This window comes from Bufo bufo, chromosome 5, assembly GCF_905171765.1.
Source record: "Bufo bufo chromosome 5, aBufBuf1.1, whole genome shotgun sequence".
Taxonomy (NCBI): Eukaryota; Metazoa; Chordata; class Amphibia; order Anura; family Bufonidae; genus Bufo; species Bufo bufo.
Genome location: NC_053393.1, coordinates 208,893,424 through 208,920,389, shown reverse-complemented (window position 1 = coordinate 208,920,389; position 26,966 = coordinate 208,893,424).

Genomic DNA, 26,966 nt, shown 5'->3' with positions numbered 1-26,966 from the left:
TGATTTAATACCTTGTGCAATCCATCTCTAAAAGGAGATGTTAGGATTAATATGCCTAATGTAGTTGTATATCTGATAATTCCAGTCTGGCTCAACATCTTCCTCCTTGAGTCAGCCTCTACACATTAAAGCGGTTTTCTGGGAGTTTTATACTGATGTCCTATCCTCTGGATAGGTCATCAATATCTGATCAGTGGTGGTCTGACATCCGGGACCCTCGCTGATCAGCTGTTTGAGAATGCAACAGTGTGGCGAAACCAACCTCGCCGTTGGGTTTTGGAGAGGCCTGGCTGCTGGCCTCTTGCCCCAGGATTATGGGCCATATACTAACTTTTAAACCCCTGAACCTATTCAAGTGAGTTTTGGATAGGTTTGTCCCCAAGTTATACGGTTTAAATTGATGTAAGTTATATGTATGGCCAATGTAAACTCACAAAGTTGTAACAATTTATAATAAGTGTAACTTGTCAGCTTGGGAGGAAAATGCTGGGTGTGTTTCTATTGTGCCATTGTCCCATTGTGTGTTTAAAGGGTGATGTCTGTCCTGTTGTCTGCACATGTGTATTGGTGACTTCTCTTTGTCTTGAGAGATAATTGGATTACGCCTTGGGTGTATCCAGGGCAGAGAGGAGGAAACCATGATGCATTGTGGGGATGTATTGTCTCTGTGTATCCTACAGTGCTGCATATCTGTCCTATGTCACAAGTCTTCATTCTGGTCCCCTAGGGGCGTTTACACCAGATGGGCTTGGTTGTTTTATACCTCCCTGTGGGCGGACCTGTAATTGCAACAACTGTAATAAAAAACAGGCTGGGTGTGCCAGCACCTCAGACCACTGCTTGACCCTCAACACGGAGCCTTGTCTCGTTATTGGGGGGATCCGCTGTATGCTGTTAGAGACTGATTGCCAGGAGTGTAAGCTGATTCCTGTTCGTCTGCTAGCAGCTATTCGTGAGGTTCCAGTTTGGAGTGCTACTTTGTATCCAGTTCGGGAGTTGGGTGTTCTGCAGTAGCTGGGCCTGTCTCTCAGAAAGGGGCACATCGCCTAAACGGATTTTAACCCCTTGTCTGCTGAAACGGTCTGTTACATTGGTGGCAGCAGCGGGATCGTTCCCACAGCCAGAAGGACAGCTACAGGAGACACCATTTCTGTGGATTCTACAATTTAAAGGCAACGCATGTCCCAGTACAGCGACCCTAAAAGCAACAGGATGGAACCAGCAGTGTTATACAAGAAGGAGGCCCTGGATGGCCGGGATGCATTAAGGAAAGGCATCTGGTACCAGGCCCTGGATAGTGTACAATACCAGCGGGGTGAGAGTCTCCCCAGTGAAGAGCAGCGGTTGCAGAAGCAAGTGGCCCTGCGGATGCCCTTCCTGGGAGAGCAGCCCCTGGAGGAATGAGTGAAAGATCTAGAGCACCAGGTACGGCAGGAGCTATGGCTGGAGGATGCCTACCAGGCGCTTTGGTGGTATATAACACAGTATATACCCTGGACAGCCGAACATGACAAGCCAGAGGGAGAGGCATTTGATGGTCCTGGCTTGTTATGGGAGTCCTTTGCAGAGCCTGACTTCGGGAGCCCTACACAGTCCATACTTCAGGACATTTTCTATGAGAGGGAGGCTAGGCATGAGTGGGATGACCCCCATGAGGTAGAGCAAGACCTGGCTCACCTAGCAACCCTGGAGTGGGAACTGGAGCAGGACTACCGAGATCTCTTCCACTCCATTGAGAAGGCTCAGCAGGATGGTAAGGTGACAGACCCAGATCCAGACCCATTCAGCTGGGCAGATATTGTAGAGTGTTACTGGGAAGGACCCCAGGTGGCCGGTAGAGATGGGACCGAGGTCTCTCCACCGGTCCTGCAGGGAATTGGGAGCCCAGTCTCCATTCCCCAGCGGCAGTGTGAAGTGCAGGGAGAGGAGAGCAGCGTCCTCCCTCCCCAGCGGCAGGCTGAGTTACAGGGGGCAGAGGTAGTTGTTCCTGCCCCCAAGCAGCAGGGTGATATGCCGGGAAGGCAGTGTGAAATGCAGGGAGAGGAGAGCAGCGTCCTCCCTCCCCAGCGGCAGGCTGAGTTACAGGGGGCAGAGGTAGTTGTTCCTGTCCCCCAGCAGCAGCATGATTTTTTGGGAATTGGGAGCCCAGTCTCCATTCCCCAGCGGCCGAGTGATGTGCCGGGAATTGGGATCCCAGTCTCCATTCCCCAGCGGCAGGCGGAGTTACAGGGGGCAGAGACAGTCGGTCCTGTCCCCCAGCGGCAGAGTGTCCAGCAGGGAATAGAGAGCCCAGTCTCCTTTCCCCAGCAGCAGGACACTGTATTGAGAGCGCAGACGGTCGGTCGCCCTCCCCAGCGGCTGGAAGTATGTATGGGAGAGGAGCTCGTTACCCCCTCTCCCCAGCGGCAGCTTAACGCACCAGGGGGAGACAGTAAGCCCCACAACCGTGCAGATGGGACCGTGGTCTCTGCACTTACAGCACAGGGGGTAGAGACAGTTGGTCTCCCCCTCCAACAACCAGGTACCAACCAGGCTTCTTCCATGGTAACGCTGGCACCAGGGCAGAGTACCGCTGATACCTGCCCACAAAGCAACCTCCACTCCAAGCCAGGGAGCAACACAGAGACCGGGAGTACCAGCTACCAACATAACCTTGGTGGACTCACGGGACAGAGACAGGCTACCAAATGCAACAGGTCCAGTATTGGGTTGTGGGTGGGCTGCCAGACTAACTCAGGTACTGACCGGCGTGAGGTCAGGTATCTGGTTAGTCTTCCCTGGGAAGGGGAGATGTGTGGCGAAACCAACCTCGCCATTGGGTTTTGGAGAGGCCTGGCTGCTGGCCTCTTGCCCCAGGATTATGGGCCATATACTAACTTTTAAACCCCTGAACCTATTCAAGTGAATTTTGGATAGGTTTGTCCCCAAGTTATACGGTTTAAATTGATTTAAGTTATATGTATGGCCAATGTAAACTCACAAAGTTGTAACAATTTATAATAAGTGTAACTTGTCAGCTTGGGAGGAAAATGCTGGGTGTGTTTCTATTGTGCCATTGTCCCATTGTGTGTTTAAAGGGTGATGTCTGTCCTTTTGTCTGCACATGTGTATTGGTGACTGCTCTTTGTCTTGAGAGATAATTGGATTAGGCCTTGGGTGTCTCCAGGGCAGAGAGGAGAAAACCATGATGCATTGTGGGGATGTATTGTCTCTGTGTATCCTACAGTGCTGCATATCTGTCCTATGTCACAAGTCTTCATTCTGGTCCCCTAGGGGCGTGTACACCAGATGGGCTTGGTTTTTTTATACCTCCCTGTGGGCGGACCTGTAATTGCAACAACTGTAATAAAAAACAGGCTGGGTGTGCCAGCACCTCAGACCACTGCTTGACCCTCAACACGGAGCCTTGTCTCGTTATTGGGGGGATCCGCTGTATGCTGTTAGAGACTGATTGCCAGGAGTGTAAGCTGATTCCTGTTCGTCTGTTAGCAGCTATTCGTGAGGTTCCAGTTTGGAGTGCTACTTTGTATCCAGTTCAGGAGTTGGGTGTTCTGCAGTAGCTGGGCCTGTCTCTCAGAAAGGGGCACATCGCCTAAACAGATTTTAACCCCTTGTCTGCTGAAACGGTCCATTACAAACAGACCTTCTCACAGTTTACCAATTAGAGCTCTGTATAGAGCTGCGCCTAGGCCATGTGACCAATGAATGTGATGTCACATGGCCTAGGGAAAGCTGAGAGAAAGCTGTGGCGCTACTGCCTTCTCAAACAGATGATCGGCGGGGGTCCCGGGTGTAGTGATGAACGTAGAGCCAATAAAAGTCGCAAGTTCTTGCGCAGTTTAAGCGATTGCACAAAAATGTGCGACTTTTTCACTCCATTATTCTGACTTGAGCTAATGATAAATCTGGCCCTTTATCTCTAGACCTCCATACATTTCCATGGGATTAAGTGATTTGCTTGTGTGAAGATTGGTGCTTATCTTATTAAACAATACCACAATGGCCCAGTTGACCCAACATCTGGTATTAGCCTAATTGAATTGGATCAAAAAATAGATGTTCCTATCACCACACAGCCTCCCAGATTCAGCTGATTCTGTTGACTCTTGGTTTCTCCATCTGGGACGCTGGTCTGGGGCTTGTATCCTGAAAGCTTCTTGCCTTAACTATCAGCCTGGCGTCCACCGGCATGCCACGCAGATAGGAAGACTGTTGTAACCGTCTCTGTGTGTTTGGTGATTGAACCTGCTTGGTCGCTGCATCATAAATTTTGGTGATGCTATGGCTGCTGTGTGTTTAATCCATAAAGTCGAGTTCCTATAGAAGCACAGAAAAGCATAGTAAATATGTGGTTGGAAACCAACTGTTTCAGATTGATAGACAAAACCTGCGGGGTAAAATATCTGCCCATTAACGGCATATCCATATCAAAAATGTCACAACCGAAAAGAGCGGAGCTCGCCTACTAAAGTGAAAGGAGAGAGCAGCCCAGCGTCGGCCACTTCCCCCTTTCCTGGCTGTGTGTGACAGGGTCCCTTTCTTGGAAATTTTGGACATTTTACTGCAGATTTTGCTGACATTCCACAGTGGATTTCGGTGCGGATTTACCAAAGATTTAACCCTACGCATTGCAAACGGTGAAATATACAGTGGAAATCTGTAGCATAAATTGAACTAATCAGATTCTATCTTTAATTTTGGACAGCCCCTTTGGAAAATGAAATGAGGAATCTGATTGGTAGCTATGGGCAACTAAGCCAGTTCTACTTTACACCAGTTTGATAAATGACCCCCTTAATTCTTCTCTGTACCAATCCTGATTCCTATTCGTTTTGAATGTGTACTCTTTGTGGAAGCTTCCATGCTGATTTTTTTTAGATGAGGTATTGGTCATTTCAAAGACAATGTATAAGAAACTGGTTATACTAAAATCTTGTTAATGTGATAGTTTGGTCGATCGCTACTTATTGGCACCAAAAGTAAAGTCCACTGGAATCTGTGTAAATTCAGATGTAGCAAATGGACTTGAGGGCATGGGTGTGCATATTACACCTCAAATCTGTCATTAGACTCCCTAACTTACTATTGTTAGGGCAGCTTTTAAATGCCATAGTGATTAGGGGCCTTTCTAGTGACAAGTATATTGTAGAGTCTCCAGTCAGTCAAGAAAGGGTTAATACTTGGGACCACTGTGGCTGTCTTCACAGTTAAAGTGCATGAGGTAGGTATCAATAATAAGCCCCTGTAGTAACTATGGCAACTGTGCTGCTGATGTCATAGATGCATAGGTCTATGACATAAAGAACCCACAGATGAAGGTTCCATAACAGGACGACAAACGACCATTTGCAGAGCAATGCTTGATGTGTCTGGAGACCTGGAGCTTCACCATCTGTAGAGGGAGGAAGGGGACGCCCGCCTAACCAGCCAGATCAAGTCCAAAAAGTTGAGAGGTATGCTGACATGTGAATTAGGCTTAAAGGGGTTGTCTCACTTCAGCAAGTGGCATTTCTTATGTAGAGAAAGTAAATACAAGGCACTTACTAATGTAGTGTGATTCACCATATTACCTCCTTTGCTGGCTACATTCATTTTTCCATTACATTATACACTGCTAGTTTCCATGGTCACGACCACCCTACAATCCATCAGTGGTGGTGGTCGTGCTCGCACACTATAGGAAAAAGCACTAGCCTATGTTAGGTCTTCCGGTACCAACCACCAAATATGTAGGTCAGCACTTTTTCCTATAGTGTGCAAGCACGGCCACCACTGATGGATTTCAGGGTGGTCATAACCATGGAAAAGAGCAGTGTATAATGTGAAATGTGGAAAAATGAGTCCAGCCAAACGAAGCAATATGGATAATGACAATAAATTAGTAAGTGGTTTGTACTAACTTCCTCTACATAATAAATGCTATTTGCTGAAGTGAGACAACCCCTTTAAGATGACCGTGGTCAGGCCGGGAAATACAAAGAAAAAAGTATACTATTAGACTCTGCCATAGGTGCTATTACACTTCTGCACATGTCTGACCTGGAGGCCTTTGTTAATGGCACTACACAATTTTGTGGCAACGTGCTGACATAGGAAGCCCCTTTCGTCTCTTAAACTCCTTAGATGCTACGGTTGCTATTGTTTGCAGCATCCAAGTCATTAAACAGCCAGGCTGGGAGCCAGGTTTTCAGTCAAAACTGGCCTCTCACAGCGACCACACAGGAACAACTTCTGCTATTATGTCAATTGGCTGGAACTACATAGTTCTCATGATGTATTAAAATGTCACAGGGTGAGAAGGGGTTAGCAAGTTATGGTAAGGTCTAGTTCACACGAACTTTTTTTTTGCGAGTGTATGGGTCGTTTTTTTGTGTTCCGTATACGGTCCGTATACGGAACCATTCATTTCAATGGCTCCGCATTAAAAACGGAATGTGTTCCGTAAGCATTCCGTTTCCGTATTTCCGTTTTTACTTTCCTTTCAAAGATAGAACATGTCCTATATTTGGCCACAAATCACGTTCTGTGGCTCCATTCAAGTCAATGGGTCCGCAAAAAAAAAGGAACACATACGGAAATGCATCCGTATGTCTTCCGTATCCGTTCCGTTTTTGCTGAACCATCTATTGAAAATGTTATGCCCAGCCCAATTTTTTCTATGTAATTACTGTATACTGTACATGGCATATGGAAAAACGGAACGTAAAAACGGAAAGGAAACGCAAACACAACGGAACTCAAAAACGGAACAACGGATCCGTGAAAAACGGACCGCAAAAAACTATAAGACCCCTTTCACACGAGCGAGTTTTCCACGCGGGTGCAATGCGTGACGTGAACGCATAGCACCTGCACTGAATCCTGACCCATTTATTTCAATGGGTCTGTGTACATGAGCAATGTTTTTCACGCATCAGTTCTGCGTTGCGTGAAAATCGCAGCATGTTCTATATTCTGCGTTTTTCACGCAGCCCTGGCCCCATAGAAGTGAATGGGTCTTCAGTGAAAAACGCATTGCATCCGCAAGCAAGTGCGGGTACGATGCGTTTTTCACTGATTGTTGCTAAGAGATGTTGTTTGCAAACCTTCAGTTTTTTATCACGTGCGTGAAAAACGCATCAAAACGCATTGCACCCGCGCGGAAAAAACTGAACAACTGAACGCAATCGCAGACAAAACTGAGTGAACTTGCTTGCAAAATGGTGCGAGTTTCACTGAACGCACCCTGATCGCTTCCGGACCTAATCCGTCACGCTCGTGTGAAAGAGGTCTAATGCTGGGTTCACACGAGCGTGTCCGGATTAGTTCCGGATGCGTCCCGGTGTGTTGCGGCAAACCCGCGCGAGTAGGAATGCAATTGCAGTCAGTTTTGACTGCGATTGCGTTCCGATGTTCAGTTTTTATCGCGCGGGTGCAATGTGTTTTGCACGCGCGTGATAAAAAACCAACTGTGTTACCCAGACCCGAACTTCTTCACAGAAGTTCAGGTTTGGGTTCGGTGTTGTGTAGATGTTATTATTTTCTCTTATAACATGGTTATAAGGGAAAATAATAGCATTCTGAATACAGAATGCTTAGTAGGTGATCAATTGAGGGTTAAAAAAAAAATAATAATTAACTCACCTTCTCCTCTTGTTCGCGTAGTTCTCCCGGTCTTTAGTTCTTTTAAAGATGAACTATGGGCTAAAGGTCCTTTGGTGACGTCAGATCACATGCTCCAATCAAATGTTCCATCACCGCGGTGATGTACCATGTGATTGGAGCATGTGATCTGACGTCACCAAAGGTCCTTTAGCTGATAGTTCATCTTTTGAGAAGTAAAGAAGAGACAGGGAGCTACGCGAACAAGAGGAGAAGATGAGTTAATTTTTTTTATTTTTTTTAACCCTCAATTGATCACCTACTAAGCATTCTGTTTTCAGAATGCTATTATTTTCCCTTATAACCATGTTATAAGGTTAAATAATACAGTTTATAGACTGTCACCTAGCAACCATGCGTGAAAATCGCACCGCATCCGCACTTGCTTGCGGATGCTTGCGATTTTCACGCAACCCCATTCACTTCTATGGGGCCTGCGTTGCGTGAAAAACGCAGAATATAGAGCATGCTGCGATTTTCACGCAACGCATAAATGATGCGTGAAAATCATCGCTCATCTGAACAGCCCCATTGAAATGAATGGGTCGGGATTCAGTGCGGGTGCAATGCGTTCACCTACCGCATTGCACCCGTGCGGAAATCTCGCCCGTGTGAACGCAGCCTAAGGCCTCTTTCACACGAGCATGACGGATTAGGTCTGGATGCGCTCAGGGTGCGTTCAGTGAAACTCGCACTACTTTGCAAGCAAGTTCAGTCAGTTTTGTCTGCGATTGCGTTCAGTTGTTCAGTTTTTTCCGCGCGGGTGCAATGCATTTTGATGCGTTTTTCAAGCACGTGATAAAAAACTGAAGGTTTACAAACAACATCTCTTAGCAACCATCAGTGAAAAACGCATCGCACCCGCATTTGCTTGCGGATGCAATGCGTTTTTCACGCAGCCCCATTCACTTCTATGGGGCCAGGGCTGGGTGAAAAACGCAGAATATAGAACATGCTGCGATTTTCACACAACGCAGAACTGAGGCGTAAAAAACAACGCTCATGTACACAGCCCCATTGAAATGAATGGGTCAGGATTCAGTGCGGGTGCTATGCAATCACGTCACGCATTGCACCCGAGCGGAAAACTCGCTCGTGTGAAAGGGGCCTAAAAGCCATACGTTCGTGTGAACTAGGCCTAAGGCTGTATTCACACCTGTGTTGTGTTTTCTGTCATTAGAAAAGGTAACCAGTACATTGCTGCCACCTAGTGGAGGTGTGAAATACATTTTAGTTACAAAGGAAAAAACGGCCCCATTTCCACACTGGAGAAATGCATCTACTGTAGCTACTAATTAGTGGAAATTACACAAGGCCATTGAGCCTTTCAGTGCAATCTTTTCAGGGAGCTGATCCCTAACATGCTGAACCGACATGTCTGAATTCTGTTACCGTACAATCCTAAACGCTCTGAGCTCTATAAAACCTCATTCACACCTCAGTGTTCCACGTATGTGCGCTGTACATGTTCTCCACGGACAGCTCACGTCCTCATTCATTTTAATGTGTGTATTCACACATCAGAATTTTAGCACGGTCCGTGGGTCTGTGTTTTCAGCACGGATAAATGCTCTACTTTGTCCGTGTTAACGGATCCATCATGCCCATTATAGTCTATGTATCTGTGAAAACCACGAATGCGACACGGATCCAACAGGGTTTCAGGGATCATTAGGAAGAGATGCTTTGAAAATGATTTTTCAGCTGTGCAGTGTCAGTGAAACACGGATGACACACGGACAGCAAAATATGCACACACGGACCACACATGGATCCTTCACAGATATCTTCATGGAGGCATCACTGACCTCCTTTTCACAGATTTAGGGAGCATTCACACGACCGTGTTGGTTTTGCGGTCCGTAAATCACGGATTCGTGTGTTCCGTATGTCTTCAGTTATCTTTCCTTTTCCGTTCCGCAAGTCCGTATAATACGGACGTGGGCTTCCGTGTGTCATCCGTTTTTCACGGTCCGCAAAAAACTGAAATGGGACTGAAATGGGTTTTCCTAGAATGTTATCAGTCCAGGGGTCCGTTAAAAACGGATGACACACGGATGCATTTCCAAGTATAGGACATGTTCTAAAAAAAAGGAACGGACACACGGAACGGACACACGGAACGGACACGGAACGGACAGCACACGGATGAGAATAAAAGGCATACCGCAATTTTCACGGACCCATAGAAATGAATGGGTCCGTGCATTGTCCGTCAAAATTGCGGAACGGACACGGAAGAAAAACACGTTCGTGTGAATGCTCCCTTAAGCACGGATGTGTAAATGAGGCTTAAGGCACACTGTCAGTTTTTCGTGGCCATTTTCCAACCATTTGCGCATCCATTTTTTGTCTGTCTGTCCGTTTTTAATGCCTGTTTTGCATCTGTTATTCACGGCTGTTAAAAATGGCTTTTTTCTTTTAAACAAAGATCCCAACCCCTGCAGTGCCCTCAGTGTACATAATACCCCCCAGCAGTAATAATGTCCCCCATAGTGGCCCCCAGCAGTAATAATATCCCCCATAGTGCCCCCCGGCAGAAATAATGTCTCCCATAGTGGCCATTAGCAGTACTAATGTTCCCCATGGTGGCCCATAATGTTTGCCATAGTGACCCCTGCAGTAATAATGCCCCATAGTGGCTCCCTGCTGTAATGTTTCATTTCAGCAAAAAAAAGAAGAAAAAATATATATACTCACCTCATCCTCTTGCTCCTCTATTGAATGAAAAGGACCTGCCGAAGGACCGGCGCTCAGCGTGATGACGTCATCGCACGCTCCCAGCGCGACAGATCCTCTTTAATCAAAAGAGGAGTTACTGTCTCTTTGTGTGCAAGTGGATGAGGTGAGTATCACAAAATATGCAATGGGCGGCCGCGCCACAGGGCCCTCTATGTCGCGTCCCAGGTGTAGGAACGGCCGAGTGGTATAGGGTGGCCTAAAATGTCCCTTTATGTGAGGTGTGAGTGTCACGGTGCTCCTACCTGGATACGGCTGGACCAAAGGCGTTGGCTACGAAGCAAACAAATAGGGGGAATAGTTGAGCAGGCTTTAGCATTAAGACTCTGGCAGGCAAACTTATCACTGCTACATTTGTTGCTCTCTGGCTCTGCTGTACTATCAGGCTGGCTGTATAACTTTGCTTCTTCTTTATGCTGCACAATACTTAGTAGTCTGACTCTATGTTTGGCAGGAAAATACTCCTCCTGGCTCCTGAGGCTTCAAGCTTTGGCCTCCATGTCCAGTAGAGCTAAGGGTGCTCTGGATGGCTTGGCTTGGGCATGTTCAGGAGAGACGTGCCCAGCACACCCTTCCCTTGGCAGGGGGTAAGCTGGAACTGACTCTCACTAATCCCCACCCTTCCTGCAGGCCCACTCCTCCACCGAGGGGGTATAGAATGGAATGGAAAGCTCCATTCTGCCTAACTATAGCTCTGCCGTATTTGCTGCCACCTGCTGGTAAACCAGGCAAATTGCATTTAAACACAACAGTTGCAAATATTAGAAATGCACAGTGTAGTGGACCTGAAATAAATACACAAGATGACATGATATTAGCACATTAGAGATAGTAGCGGCATGAAGAAGTGGTAATGCCACTCTGGGGCGTTACATATACACTGCTCGTTACCATGGTTATGACCACCCTGTAATCCTCTCTGGTGACCAGGACTGTGGAAACTCACATAGGCTGGTGCTTTCTCCTATAGTGTGCAAGCAGGGCCACCACTGATGGTTTACAGGGTGGTCGTAACCATGGGAAAAAGCAGTGTATAATGTGATGGAAAAATGAATCTAGACAGCAAAGGAATTGAAGTTGAATAGGTCTCGATTCGTCATGGCCACCGCACGGACATTGCCCGTGTATTAGGGACCGCAAATTGCAGTCCCCAATGCACGGAACGACCGCACAACGGCCGTGTGCATGAGGCCTAAGGCTGAGTTCACATGTATTTTAAGCATCTGTTATGCACATGTTGCCTTCGTTTCAGCCATTTCTGTCTACGATCCGTTATTTTAGACTTCAAAAAATGTAGGAATTTTTTCCCTCTAAAATAACGGATCCCAGACGGAAATGGCTAAAAAGTATGCAACACGTGCATAACTGAGCATAACGGATGCTTAAAATACAGAAGAACGGAAAGCTAAACGGTGATGTGAACCTGGCCTAACAGGCACTCCAGCACTAAGATCCCGTTGGAGATTGCCACTACTTAAAAAAAAATCAGGATTATTGGATTTCATTCACACTTGACATAAGTGCAGGAATTAATCAAGATTAGTATTTGAAAAGAAAATTGATCAGGAAGGTAATGTCCCCTTTAACTCTGATGTTGACATCACCATGGCAACTGCAGTAAACAGCTGTTGGTCGGCTTGAATCTAAAAATCATCAGTTGGCTCCTTGGGAGATGAAACAGATTTTATGGTTAGTGATGAATTTCGGAGACACCCGGAGGAGCTGCTTTTACGCCCACTGCTCACGGTGGGATTTCTGGGATAAGATACTGAGATATATCTAACTGTTATATTCAGGTGCGGGATATCTCCGTATAAAACTGGTGTGTTTTTAGTAAGCTACAATAAATACAATAAAACAGGGAAAGATGTTTAGCGTTTTCCCTAAATTTGAATGGTTTATTATGTGTCTAGGGAAAATAGGACTTTTGGTCAGGTCTACAACACTTTTGGTGAAGTTACCTAAAGAACGGTGAAGTATAAAGACACTGCAGATGATTGCATTAGGGCCTTATTGGCACAGTCAGTGTTTGGTCAGTGATTTCCATCAGTGATTTTGAGCCAAAACCAAGTGCGGGTCCAAAACACAGAACAGGCGCAGATCTTTCCCTTCTACCTTATGTCTGTGTAGGATCCACTCCTGGTTTTGGCTCACAATCACTGATGGAAATCACTGACCAAACACTGACTGTGTGAATGAAGACTTAAAATGTGAAAATTCTTGGCGTCTTTAAACTCATCTCATGTAGTTGCCTGTAAGTTAGGTTCTTCATATACATTGCGGCTTTAGGCCTCATGCACACGACCTTTGTTATAGGCATTTATATTGCCGGCGCCCGTTCCGTTCCGCAAATTGCGGAAGGCAACATGGGCGGCTTCCGTTTTTTGTGGATCCGCGGTTTGAGGACCGCAAAAAAACGGCACGGTCGTGTGCATGAGGCCTTAGCTTGTGAAACCAGCTTTTTTAGATTGAACCCTTAAATGCAAATCTTGCTCTATTACTACAGGCACAGACATATAAATATCGGAAAAACCCTCCCAAAAAGGGTAATTTTTTATTCAGATAGTTGGTTGGGCTGGTATGAGTTAATTTGCATTCTCCCCTCCAAGCCTTAGGGTGCCTGTACACAGGTGTAGGGTAAGGTGCAGAAAATCAGCACAAATTTCTGTACGGATTTCTGTGCGCTCCTGCAACAAAAACTGCATGAGCAGAGCGGGCGCGATATCCACCAGGTGCCTTCTGTTTTAAACTGCAGGCACCTGGGACTAATGTAATCGTAAGGACCAAGAATAAAAATAATAGGTCAGTTTTAATGCATAGGAAACGGTGTTAAAAAAAACTAATATAAATGTTGCAGAATTGTTTATTTTTTTATAATTCCACCCCATTTGAAATTTGTTTCCGCTTCCCATTCACATTGTATGCAACTATAAATGGCGCCATTAGAAAGTACATCTTGTACTGCAAAAGAGCTATGAAGCCCCACAGTTACTTGCTATGCCCCTGGAATGTACATTACATATAAAGATTCTGCAAGCAGCTACATTCGCTCAGGGAGCTGTCAGAATGGCTAGAGCTGCTGCACAGATTTAGGGGCTCATTTACTATACTGAAATACTCCTAAATTAGGCTTATTTCAGGCGCAGATGGCGGCGGGTCAATGCTTAGTTGCTGTTTTATGTGCAGAAGGAAAAAATAACTGAACCTTTTCGATGGCGCTGTCAGCAGGAATCAGATAACAGGTATGTATTGATAAACACAATACTTTTTATTTTCAGTCTACGCGTTTCAGGGGCGGAGAGCCCCTTTCATCAGGACAATATACAGCTTAAAGAGGCATTCACATGTAGCGATTATTTAAACACAGAAATGGCGCGTAAGAGACAACAGAGGTGGAGAATGGGGAGGGGAGGGGGCGGGCGGTGGGCATGCGTGCCAGACAATGGGGAACTCGTCTTCTACTGTTTAATTCCATACACCCCTATTTGCTAGTAGAATATGTCACTTTTTCCTATACAGCAAATGTGTGGTTATATTCTAGTATACATTGGAACATGACAGGGCTGGAGTGGTCAGAATGACCATGTTGTTGGATGTTTTCGGGTGGATCTCATACTCCTGCTTTATTGTCAGGGACCGGCAGCAGGTAGTGTAAAGCATGGTGTTTTTTTTGTTTTGTATTCAGAATGGTACAGGAGGTTGGTAAGAGGAATATTAAATGATTGAAAACTAGTATATAAGGGATAATCGATGATCACAATAAATACTAAAATAGGGATAAAGATAATAATAATAGTAGATAAGACCAAAAAATAGGGAGTAGGAGTGTATATAATTATACAGTGTAAAATTGCTATGTAGTCTTTTTATTATCATTATTAGGTGCATTCCTTGCCTCATTGCACATCTTTGGAGTACCCCAGAATGACGGGTGCAGTGCGAGTTTTCAGATGTCATTTTGTTTTACTTTGTATTATTTTATATGTAGATGTTAATTTTATTTTATTTTATATTATAGTTTCTCATATTGATAGGGGATGGGGGTAGAGGAAATACCAAGACAGATTCCTCCTGAGATCGAAAGGTCAAGAGTATCCATATAATGTAATGGTGTATTGTTACTTTTATTGAAACTGTATCCATTTTTATCATGGACACAGTTTCATGTGTGTAAACTAGCAGAGATATTTAACCAGTGTTGTTGACCTGCCAACATATATTGCATAAAGATAGTGTTTGTACTTGCACAGTAGGACAAGACAAAACAAAAAAAAAAAGGGGGGGAAGGAAGGGGTTAAACTAAAAAATGGTCTCATTTATTTCATTTAATCCTTGTGGCGCAACGGTATCTAATTGGTACATCCAGCAGACTTCTCGTCGCTGCAGGGTACTAAACCGATTGTATGGGTTTTCTGGTATGTAGTCTATTGGTGTAATCTTGATTGGGTGTTTTTTTCCTTCTGGTGTAGAGGCACAATGTCTGGAGAGGCTATGTTTTTGGTAGAGTTTTTGGATATTGTGCCTATGCTGGTTTAGCCTACACTGTAGCTCCTGAGTTGTGCGGCCTACATATTGAAGGCCGCAGCTACACTCGATTAGATAGATTACATAGCTGGATTGGCACGTTAGGCAATGCTTTATCGCAAAGGTGGTCCCATTTTTATTTGACGAGAAATGTGCACATTTATTGGTTATTATTAGGGATGAGCGAACCCGAACTGTAAAGTTCGGGTTCGTACCGAATTTTGGGGTGTCCGTGACACGGACCCGAACCCGAACATTTTCGTAAACGTCCGGGTTCTGATTCGGTGTTCGGCGCTTTCTTGGCGCTTTTTGAAAGGCTGCAAAGCAGCCAATCAACAAGCGTCATACTACTTGCCCCAAGAGGCCATCACAGCCATGCCTACTATTGGCATGGCTGTGATTGGCCAGTGCAGCATGTGACCCAGCCTCTATATAAGCTTGGGTCACGTAGCGCCGCACGTCACTCTGCTGATACAAGCGTAGGGAGAGGTTGCAGCTGCGACGTTAGAGCGAGATTAGGCAAATTAACTCCTCCAAAAGACTTCATTCAGTGATAGATCTACAGCTGTGGATCATTGAACTGCTTCTATTCAATTGCTCAGTGTTTTTAGGCTGCCCAGGGTGTTTTTTAGTCACTTTTTTCTGGGGTGATCGGCGGCCATTTTGTGGCTTGTGATGCGCCAGCACAAGCTACCACCAAGTGCATTTAACCATCAATAGTGTGGTTATTTTTTGCTATATCCTACATCAGGGTCAAGCTTTCATCAAGTGCATTTAACCATCAATAGTGTGGTTATTTTTTGGCCATATACTACATCAGGTGCAGGCTGAGCCTGTGTCACCCAAGTGCATTTAAAAATCAATAGTGTGGTTATTTTTTGCTATATCCTACATCAGGGTCAAGCTTTCATCAAGTGCATTTAACCATCAATAGTGTGGTTATTTTTTAGCCATATACTACATCGGGGGCAAGTTGAGACTGTCACCCAGCGCCTAAAAAATAGGCCTGACATTTATATTCATCCAAATCTGTACTGTTTTAGCTGGTCCAGTAATTTTTAGTGACCGTCAAAACACAGTTTTTGTTCTGGGTTGAAAAACAATTCCCAAATTTGCAATTCTCAAAATTAGTGGTTTCTGCTGTATCAGGCCTACTTTAAATCTATCCCTAAAAGGGTATATTAGATTCAAGGTGCTGATAGGGTCATTCTGAAAAACTTAACACACACACTACAGTGCAGATACAAGTCTAATTCTGTGATTAAACATATACCTGTCACACAGCGCCTAAAAAATAGGCCTCACATTTATATTCAGCTAAATCTGTCATTACTGGTGTGCCTGTATTAGTGTAATACGGTACCTAAATAGATAGCCAGATAGTGTTAGGTGTCTGTAAAAAAAGGCCTGAATTTTAATTCAATACATTGGCCCGAATAATATTTTTCTTATTGTGGTGAACGGTAATAATGAGGAAAACATCTTATTTTAAGGGACGCGGACGTGGACATGGTCGTGGTGGTGTTAGTGGACCCTTTGGTGCTGGGAGAGGACGTGGCCGTTCTGCCACAGCCACACGTCCTAGTGAACCAACTACCTCAGGTCCCAGTAGCCGCCAGAATTTACAACCATAATTGGTGGGGCCCAATGCCGTTCTAAGGATGGTAAGGCCTGAGCAGGTACAGGCATTAGTCAATTGGGTGGCCGACAGTGCATCCAGCACGTTCACATTGTCTCCCACCCAGTCTTCTGCAGAAAGCGCACAGATGGCGCATGAAAACCAAGCCCATCAGTCTGTCACATCACCCCCATGCATATCAGGGAAACTGTCTGAGCCTCAAGTTATGCAGCAGTCTCTTATGCTGTTTGAAGACTCTGCTGCCAGGGTTTCCCAAGGGCATCCACCTAGCCCTTCCCCAGGGGTGGAAGAGATAGAATGCACTAACGCACAACCACTTATGTTTCCTGATGATGAGGACATGGGAATACCACCTCAGCACGTCTCTGATGATGACGAAACACAGGTGCCAACTGCTGCGTCTTTCTGCAGTGTGCAGACTGAACAGGAGGTCAGGGATCAAGACTGGGTGGAAGACGATGCAGGGGACGATGAGGTCCTAGACCCCACATGGAATGAAAGTCGTGCCACTGACTTTCACAGTTCAGAGGAAGAGGCAGTGGTGAGACCGAGACAACAGCGTAGCAAAAGAGAGAGCAGTGGGCAAAATCAGAACACCCGCCGCCAAGAGACTACGCCTGCTACTGACCGCCGCCATCTGGGACCGAGCACCCCAAAGGCAGCTTCAAGGAGTTCCCTGGCATGGCACTTCTTCAAACAATGTGCTGACGACAAGACCCGAGTGGTTTGCACGCTGTGCCATCAGAGCCTGAAGCGAGGCATTAACGTTCTGAACCTTAGCACAACCTGCATGACCAGGCACCTGCATGCAAAGCATGAACTGCAGTAGAGTAAACACCTTAAAAACAAGGAAGTCACTCAGGCTCCCCCTGCTACCTCTTCTGCTGCTGCCGCCTCGGCCTCTTCTGCTGCTGCCGCCGCCTCGGCCTCTTCCTCCGCCTCTGGAGGGACGTTGGCACTTGCCGCCCAGCAAACATGGGATGTACCACCAACACCACCACCTGCGTCACCAAGCATCTCAACCATGTCACACGGCAGCGTTCAGCTCTCCATCTCACAAACATTTGAGAGAAAGCGTAAATTCCCACCTAGCCACCCTCGATCCCTGGCCCTGAATGCCAGCATTTCTAAACTATTGGCCTATGAAATGCTTTCATTTAGGCTGGTGGACACACACAGCTTCAAACAGCTCATGTCGCTTGCTGTCCCACAGTATGTTGTTCCCAGCCGCCACTACTTCTCCAAGAGAGCCGTGCCTTCCCTGCACAACCAAGTATCCGATAAAATCAAGTGTGCACTGCGCAACGCCATCTGTGGCAAGGTCCACCTAACCACAGATACGTGGACCAGTAAGCGCGGCCAGGGACGCTATATCTCCCTAACTGCACACTGGGTAAATGTAGTGGCGGCTGGGCCCCAGGCGGAGAGCTGTTTGGCGCACGTCCTTCCGCCGCCAAGGATCGCAGGGCAACATTCTTTGCCTCCTGTCTCCTCCTACTCAGCTTCCTCCTCCTCTTCTTCCACCTGCTCATCCAGTCAGCCACACACCTTCACCACCAACTTCAGCACAGCCTGGGGTAAACGTCAGCAGGCCATTCTGAAACTCATATGTTTGGGGGACAGGCCCCACACCGCACAGGAGTTGTGGCGGGGTATAGAACAACAGACCGACGAGTTGCTGCCGGTGAGCCTCAAGCCTGGCCTGGTGGTGTGCGATAATGGGCGAAATCTCGTTGCAGCTCTGGGACTAGCCGGTTTGACGCACATCCCTTGCCTGGCGCATGTGCTGAATTTGGTGGTGCAGAAGTTCATTCACAACTACCCCGACATGTCAGAGTTGCTGCATAAAGTGCGGGCCGTCTGTTCGCGCTTCCGGCGTTCACACCCTGCCGCTGCTCGCCTGTCTGCGCTACAGCGTAACTTCGGCCTTCCCGCTCACCGCCTCATATGCCACGTGCCCACCAGGTGGAACTCCACCTTGCACATGCTGGACAGACTGTGCGAGCAGCAGCAGGCCATAGTGGAGTTTCAGCTGCAGCACGCACGGGTCAGTCGCACTGCGGATCAGCCCCACTTCACCACCAATAACTGGGCCTCCATGCGAGACCTGTGTGCCCTGTTGCGCTGTTTCGAGTACTCCACCAACATGGCCAGTGGCGATGACGCCGTTATCAGCGTTACAATACCACTTCTATGTCTCCTTGAGAAAACACTTAGGGCGATGATGGAAGAGGAGGTGGCCCAGGAGGAAGAGGAGGAAGAGGGGTCATTTTTAGCACTTTCAGGCCAGTCTCTTCGAAGTGACTCAGAGGGAGGTTTTTTGCAACAGCAGAGGCCAGGTACAAATGTGGCCAGACAGGGCCCACTACTGGAGGACGAGGAGGACGAGGATGAGGAAGAGGTGGAGGTGGATGAGGATGAAGCAGGTTCACAGCGGGCTGGCACCCAACGCAGCTCGGGCCTATCACTGGTGCGTGGCTGGGGGGAAACACAGGACGATGACGATACGCCTCCCACAGAGGACAGCTTGTCCTTACCTCTGTGCCTGCGCAACAACAGCAGAGTTGCCCACATTTTAACGTGTGCGGACTACTGGGTTGCCACCCTGCTGGATCCCCGGTACAAAGACAATGTGCCCACCTTACTTCCTACACTGGAGCGTGATAGGAAGATGCGCGAGTACAAGCGCACGTTGGTAGACGCGCTACTGAGAGCATTCCCAAATGTCACAGGGGAACCAGTGGAAGCCCAAGGCGAAGGCAGAGGAGGAGCAAGAGGTCGCCAACGCAGCTGTGTCACGGCCAGCTCCTCTGAGGGCAGGGTTAGCATGGCAGAGATGTGGAAAAGTTTTGTCACCACGCCACAGCTAACTGCACCACCACCTGATACGGAACGTGTTAGCAGGAGGCAACATTTCAATAACATGGTGGAACAGTACCTGTGCACACCCCTCCACGTACTGACTGATGGTTCGGCCACATTCAACTTCTGGGTCTCCAAATTGTCCACGTGGCCAGAGCTAGCCTTTTATGCCTTGGAGGTGCTGGCCTGCTCGGCGGCCAGCGTTTTGTCTGGACGTGTATTCAGCACGGCAGGGGGCGTCATTACAGAAAAACGCAGCCGCCTGTCTACAGTTAATGTGGATAGGCTGACGTTCATAAAAATGAACCAGGCATGGATCCCACAGGACCTGTCCATCCCTTGAGCAGATTAGACATTAACTACCTCCCCTTAACAATATATTATTGTACTCCAGGGCACTTCCTCATTCAATCCTATTTTTATTTTCATTTTACCATTATATTGCGGGGCAAACCAAAGTTGAATGAACCTCTCCTCTGTCTGGGTGCCGGGGCCTAAATATGTGACAGTGGCCTGTTCCAGTGGTGGGTGACGTGAAGCCTGATTCTCTGCTATAACATGAAGACTGATTCTGTGCTGACATGAAGCCAGATTCTCTGTTACGGGACCTCTCTCCTCTGCCTGGGTGCCTGGGCCTAAATATGTGACAGTGGCCTGTTCCAGTGGTGGGTGACGTGAAGCCTGATTCTCTGCTATGACATGAAGACTGATTCTCTGCTGACATGAAGCCAGATTCTCTGTTACGGGACCTCTCTCCTCTGCCTGGGTGCCTGGGCCTAAATATGTGACAGTGGCCTGTTCCAGTGGTGGGTGACGTGAAGCCTGATTCTCTGCTATGACATGAAGACTGATTCTCTGCTGACATGAAGCCAGATTCTCTGTTACGGGACCTCTCTCCTCTGCCTGGGTGCCTGGGCCTAAATATGTGACAGTGGCCTGTTCCAGTGGTGGGTGACGTGAAGCCTGATTCTCTGCTATGACATGAAGACTGATTCTCTGCTGACATGAAGCCAGATTCTCTGTTACGGGACCTCTCTCCTCTGCCTGGGTGCCTGGGCCTAAATATGTGACAGTGGCCTGTTCCAGTGGTGGGTGACGTGAAGCCTGATTCTCTGCTATGACATGAAGACTGATTCTCTGCTGACATGAAGCCAGATTCTCTGTTACGGGACCTCTCTCCTCTGCCTGGGTGCCTGGGCCTAAATATGTGACAGTGGCCTGTTCCAGTGGTGGGTGACGTGAAGCCTGATTCTCTGCTATGACATGAAGACTCATTCTGTGCTGACATGAAGCCAGATTCTCTGTTACGGGACCTCTCTCCTCTGCCTGGGTGCCTGGGCCTAAATATGTAACAGTGGCCTGTTAGAGTGGTGGGTGACATGAAGCCTGATTCTCTGCTATGACATGAAGACTGATTCTGTGCTGACATGAAGCCAGATTCTCTGTTACGGGACCTCTCTCCTCTGTCTGGGTGCCGGGGCCTAAATATGTGACAGTGGCCTGTTCCAGTGGTGGGTGACGTGAAGCCTGATTCTCTGCTATGACATGAAGACTGATTCTCTGCTGACATGAAGCCAGATTCTCTGTTACGGGACCTCTCTCCTCTGTCTGGGTGCCGGGGCCTAAATATGTGACAGTGGCCTGTTCCAGTGGTGGGTGACGTGAAGCCTAATTCTCTGCTATGACATGAAGACTGATTCTCTGCTGACATGAAGCCAGATTCTCTGTTACGGGACCTCTCTCCTCTGCCTGGGTGCCTGGGCCTAAATATGTGACAGTGGCCTGTTCCAGTGGTGGGTGACGTGAAGCCTGATTCTCTGCTATGACATGAAGACTGATTCTCTGCTGACATGAAGCCAGATTCTCTGTTACGGGACCTCTCTCCTCTGCCTGGGTGCCTGGGCCTAAATATGTGACAGTGGCCTGTTCCAGTGGTGGGTGACGTGAAGCCTGATTCTCTGCTATGACATGAAGACTGATTCTCTGCTGACATGAAGCCAGATTCTCTGTTACGGGACCTCTCTCCTCTGCCTGGGTGCCTGGGCCTAAATATGTGACAGTGGCCTGTTCCAGTGGTGGGTGACGTGAAGCCTGATTCTCTGCTATGACATGAAGACTGATTCTCTGCTGACATGAAGCCAGATTCTCTGTTACGGGACCTCTCTCCTCTGCCTGGGTGCCTGGGCCTAAATATGTGACAGTGGCCTGTTCCAGTGGTGGGTGACGTGAAGCCTGATTCTCTGCTATGACATGAAGACTGATTCTCTGCTGACATGAAGCCAGATTCTCTGTTACGGGACCTCTCTCCTCTGCCTGGGTGCCTGGGCCTAAATATGTGACAGTGGCCTGTTCCAGTGGTGGGTGACGTGAAGCCTGATTCTCTGCTATGACATGAAGACTCATTCTGTGCTGACATGAAGCCAGATTCTCTGTTACGGGACCTCTCTCCTCTGCCTGGGTGCCTGGGCCTAAATATGTAACAGTGGCCTGTTAGAGTGGTGGGTGACATGAAGCCTGATTCTCTGCTATGACATGAAGACTGATTCTGTGCTGACATGAAGCCAGATTCTCTGTTACGGGACCTCTCTCCTCTGTCTGGGTGCCGGGGCCTAAATATGTGACAGTGGCCTGTTCCAGTGGTGGGTGACGTGAAGCCTGATTCTCTGCTATGACATGAAGACTGATTCTCTGCTGACATGAAGCCAGATTCTCTGTTACGGGACCTCTCTCCTCTGTCTGGGTGCCGGGGCCTAAATATGTGACAGTGGCCTGTTCCAGTGGTGGGTGACGTGAAGCCTAATTCTCTGCTATGACATGAAGACTGATTCTCTGCTGACATGAAGCCAGATTCTCTGTTACGGGACCTCTCTCCTCTGCCTGGGTGCCTGGGCCTAAATATGTGACAGTGGCCTGTTCCAGTGGTGGGTGATGTGAAGCCTGATTCTCTGCTATGACATGAAGACTGATTCTGTGCTGACATGAAGCCAGATTCTCTGTTACGGGACCTCTCTCCTCTGTCTGGGTGCCGGGGCCTAAATATGTGACAGTAAGTGAAGAAATTCGTGGCACACCAAAGTAGATTCAATGCAATTTAATAATTAGTTGATGTTTTACATCATTTCATATTCCATATGTTCACATATATAATCAATACATCCGGGTAGGAGCAGTGTACAGTTGTATAGTGTGTCCCAACGTTTCGGCCATATGTCTGGCCTTTGTCAAGGGATCTATAAGAAATTATATCAATTAGAATCATTTTTAAGTTCTGATACATGAAATGAGAGTCATATAAAATTAGTTAGAGGTCAAACGTCTGTCAAAGCGAAAACAATGTACATAAAAGAAGAAAGAAAGTTCCCTGAGTATCATCATAGCAGCAAGACGTAGTAAGGCATTAATGGACAACACATATGGGGTAGCAGTCATGTCACTTTATGTCACCAAACTATAGATCAGTGGGAGCCACTGTATATATGCATATTGGTAAAGTATTCTCATATAAATCAAGTGGTCTGGCTGGGACCCCCTACTGTGCTGTCCAGAGATGGCTATAAAAATATAGAGGCTTGGTAAAAAATCTGTGGAGGAAGAGATCAGCGATTACCTGTAGTTATTCACTGTGGAGACATTGACCGGATGTGAACGCTGCGAGCCGCACGCTGGGATTTATAAAGGAGGCTAGAGTGTATTATCTCAGTGGTGACGGCGTACGTGCATGCGCGATGACGTCATGCCGTTGGCGCATGCGCAATGGTGAATATCGGACAAGTGAGGGCATAGAAGATGCCCTTACTACAAAATACAAGAAACGCAGCCTGCACTATATAAATAGTTTGACGTTTTGACTATAAGAGAGACACTGATGGGTCACTATTGTTGTCTGATCTGGTTGGTGTGTGTAATCATGGAGAACAAGGACATCACCCAGAGAAGAGGCACATAAGCAAAGGAAGCACATAAATAGAAACATCACATAGATGAAAATATGGATGACATCATATTACAATAATCACTGTTGATAATATGATAATAGTAAATAATGATTATTAGGTTATATGGATGAGGGGAAAAGGGGAGGGAAAAGAGGGTAAGTGGGGTAGAGGAAGGGAGGGAAGGAAGGTGGGGGAACGGGAGGGGGAGGTTTGTCTCACCCATATGGTCTAGATCTATACTCCAATTTTATCGAATCTGTGAGGAAAAACATATAATAATCATTATTAAAGAGATAGACAAGTGGAATACAGCAATAACAACGTAGAGTCCATTATGTATTAAAGAAAAAGTCGCATTCCCGGTTTAATCCTCTGGGGCTCAATGTATCCAGGCGGTGGATCCAGTATGATTCCCGTTGTTTGAGTAATTGTATTTGGTTTCCACCCCTCCGTGGGGTTTTTATCTGTTCTAGTACCTGAAATCTCAAAGATGAGATCTGATGGTTCCGTTCCTTAAAATGGGCAGGGATTGGTAAGAGTAGTTGGTTAGTTCTTATGGTTGACTTATGTTTCGAGATCCTATCTCTGATATGCTGGGTAGTTTCACCCACATAACATAGTCCGCATGGGCATTTGATGAGATACACCACATTTGTGGAATCACATGTAAAGAAGTCATTGATAGTGTAACGTTTACCCGAATGTGGGTGTGTCACTGTGTTCCCTTTAATCACACTGGAGCACTGTGCGCAGTGGAGGCAAGGGAAGGTACCTGATTGTGGGGTGCCTAAGAATCTCTGGCGTGGCAGTTTTGTCAGTGGACCAATGTCTGCTCGAACCAGTCCATCCCTTATATTTTTAGTACGTTTGTAGCAAGTTAATGGCGGAGTTTGGAATTCTGCTATTCCTGGGTAAGCTTGTGTCAGTATGTGCCAGTGCCGTTTAAGTATATGTTGTATTTTAGGTGTTAGAGGATGGTATGTGAGTATACTAGGTATACGTCTGGACGATTGCGACTGTGAGTTGGTCGTGTCTGAGGGTTTGGGTTTCTGTGTAAAGGAATGATTGGGGTAACCTCTCTCAACAAATTTCTTGGTCATTTCATCTAATCTCTTTGTTTTAGTGGAAGAATCACTAACAATGCGTTCTACGCGAGTTAGTTGAGAGCGTGGTAATGATTTCTTAGTGGCTTTTGGGTGGTTACTGGAATATAGTAGGAGACTGTTTCTATCGGTCGGTTTGTTATATAAATCAAAAGATATGTTGCCATCTTCATCTTTGAGTACTAGGGTGTCCAGGAAACTAATTTTGTCATTATCAATTTGCATGGTGAAGCTCAATTCGGGATATATATTGTTAAGATGCTGGTGAAAGGCTTCTGCACTGGAAGTGGGTCCGCTCCATAGACAAAAAATATCGTCGATGAAGCGTAGCCACACCTGGGCATGTTGCTGGAAAAGAGGATGTTGGTACACGTACGTCTCCTCAAAGTAGGTCATGTAGGCATTAGCATACGGGGGGGCCACATTCGCCCCCATCGCGGTACCCCGTTTCTGTATATAAAATGTGTCACCAAAGAGAAAGAAATTCTCATGTAGTACTGTGGAGAGAAGGGCTAGACAAAATGCTTGTTGTTGACCAGTAAGTATAGATTGTGTTTGGAGTAGATTAGCTGTTGCTTCAATGCCCTTCTGGTGTTCTATGGACGTGTACAAGCTATTAACATCCATGGTTATTAGTATTGTGTTCACTGTCGGTATATTCTGACTTACTTTAGTAATGAAATCCTGGGTGTCAAGTAAAAAAGAACGTGATTTCTTAATAAGTGGGGTCAAAATCTTGTCTAGATAAATTGATAGGGGTGATAGTATCGAATCCGTTGAAGCAACTATTGGTCTCCCTGGGGGATTATTGAGGTTTTTGTGGACCTTTGGAAGGGTGTAGAAAACTGGCGTGATTGGGTGTTGTTTTGTCAAAAAAGTGACGGTCTTATCATCTATAATTGCTTGCTCTTGATAATGTTGGAGTATATTTTTGATTTTTCTAGCAATATTTGGGGTAGGGTCGGTTGTGAGGGGTTCATATGTGTCTCGGTCATTTAATTGGTTGGAAATGTCTGTGATGTACATTATTTTATCCATAACCACTATGGCCCCTCCCTTGTCTGCTGGTTTAATCATAATTTTCGTGTTTGTTTGTAGTTCCTTTATAGCTCTCCGTTCCTCCACCGTCAAGCTAGACGAGTGTTTAAACTCGCCCCTGGTGTATGAATCCAGGGTCTGTTGTATAGTTTGCTTAGTAAATGAGATGTAGGTCTCAGCTGGGTGATATGATTTAGGTGGCATATAGGAGCTTTTGTTCCTAAGGCCTAGTGTTTGTAGTGCCAGTGAATCATTCGTGTTTCCACCCTGTACCACATTTTGTTGGTCACCTTGGCCAAAATGTGTTTTTAGTCTAATGGTTCGGTAGAACCGTTGTAGTTCTTGTTCCAAAATAAAAGTATTTAATGGGGTGGTGGGACAGAATGATAAGCCCTTTTGAAGTACTGAGATTTGAGCAGGTGAGAGAATCACAGAGGAAATGTTCATCACTAAATTGTTCATATTACCTGTGATCTGGTCTGCACGCGATTGTCTGGGTATACAGATGGCGCGACCCCAATTCACAAGCAGGCTGGGACAACAGACATCACGACTTCTCCTCAGGACAAAGCTCATCCGGTTCAGAAAGCGGAAGGATCAATACCCAACGCCGCCAACATTTTTTAGGATCAGGCCGCAACCGTTACAGACAAGGAAGAGGCGACCGCGGAGAAGCCAGAGGAGGAGATCCAGACAATCGCGTGCAGACCAGATCACAGGTAATATGAACAATTTAGTGATGAACATTTCCTCTGTGATTCTCTCACCTGCTCAAATCTCAGTACTTCAAAAGGGCTTATCATTCTGTCCCACCACCCCATTAAATACTTTTATTTTGGAACAAGAACTACAACGGTTCTACCGAACCATTAGACTAAAAACACATTTTGGCCAAGGTGACCAACAAAATGTGGTACAGGGTGGAAACACGAATGATTCACTGGCACTACAAACACTAGGCCTTAGGAACAAAAGCTCCTATATGCCACCTAAATCATATCACCCAGCTGAGACCTACATCTCATTTACTAAGCAAACTATACAACAGACCCTGGATTCATACACCAGGGGCGAGTTTAAACACTCGTCTAACTTGACGGTGGAGGAACGGAGAGCTATAAAGGAACTACAAACAAACACGAAAATTATGATTAAACCAGCAGACAAGGGAGGGGCCATAGTGGTTATGGATAAAATAATGTACATCACAGACATTTCCAACCAATTAAATGACCGAGACACATATGAACCCCTCACAACCGACCCTACCCCAAATATTGCTAGAAAAATCAAAAATATACTCCAACATTATCAAGAGCAAGCAATTATAGATGATAAGACCGTCACTTTTTTGACAAAACAACACCCAATCACGCCAGTTTTCTACACCCTTCCAAAGGTCCACAAAAACCTCAATAATCCCCCAGGGAGACCAATAGTTGCTTCAACGGATTCGATACTATCACCCCTATCAATTTATCTAGA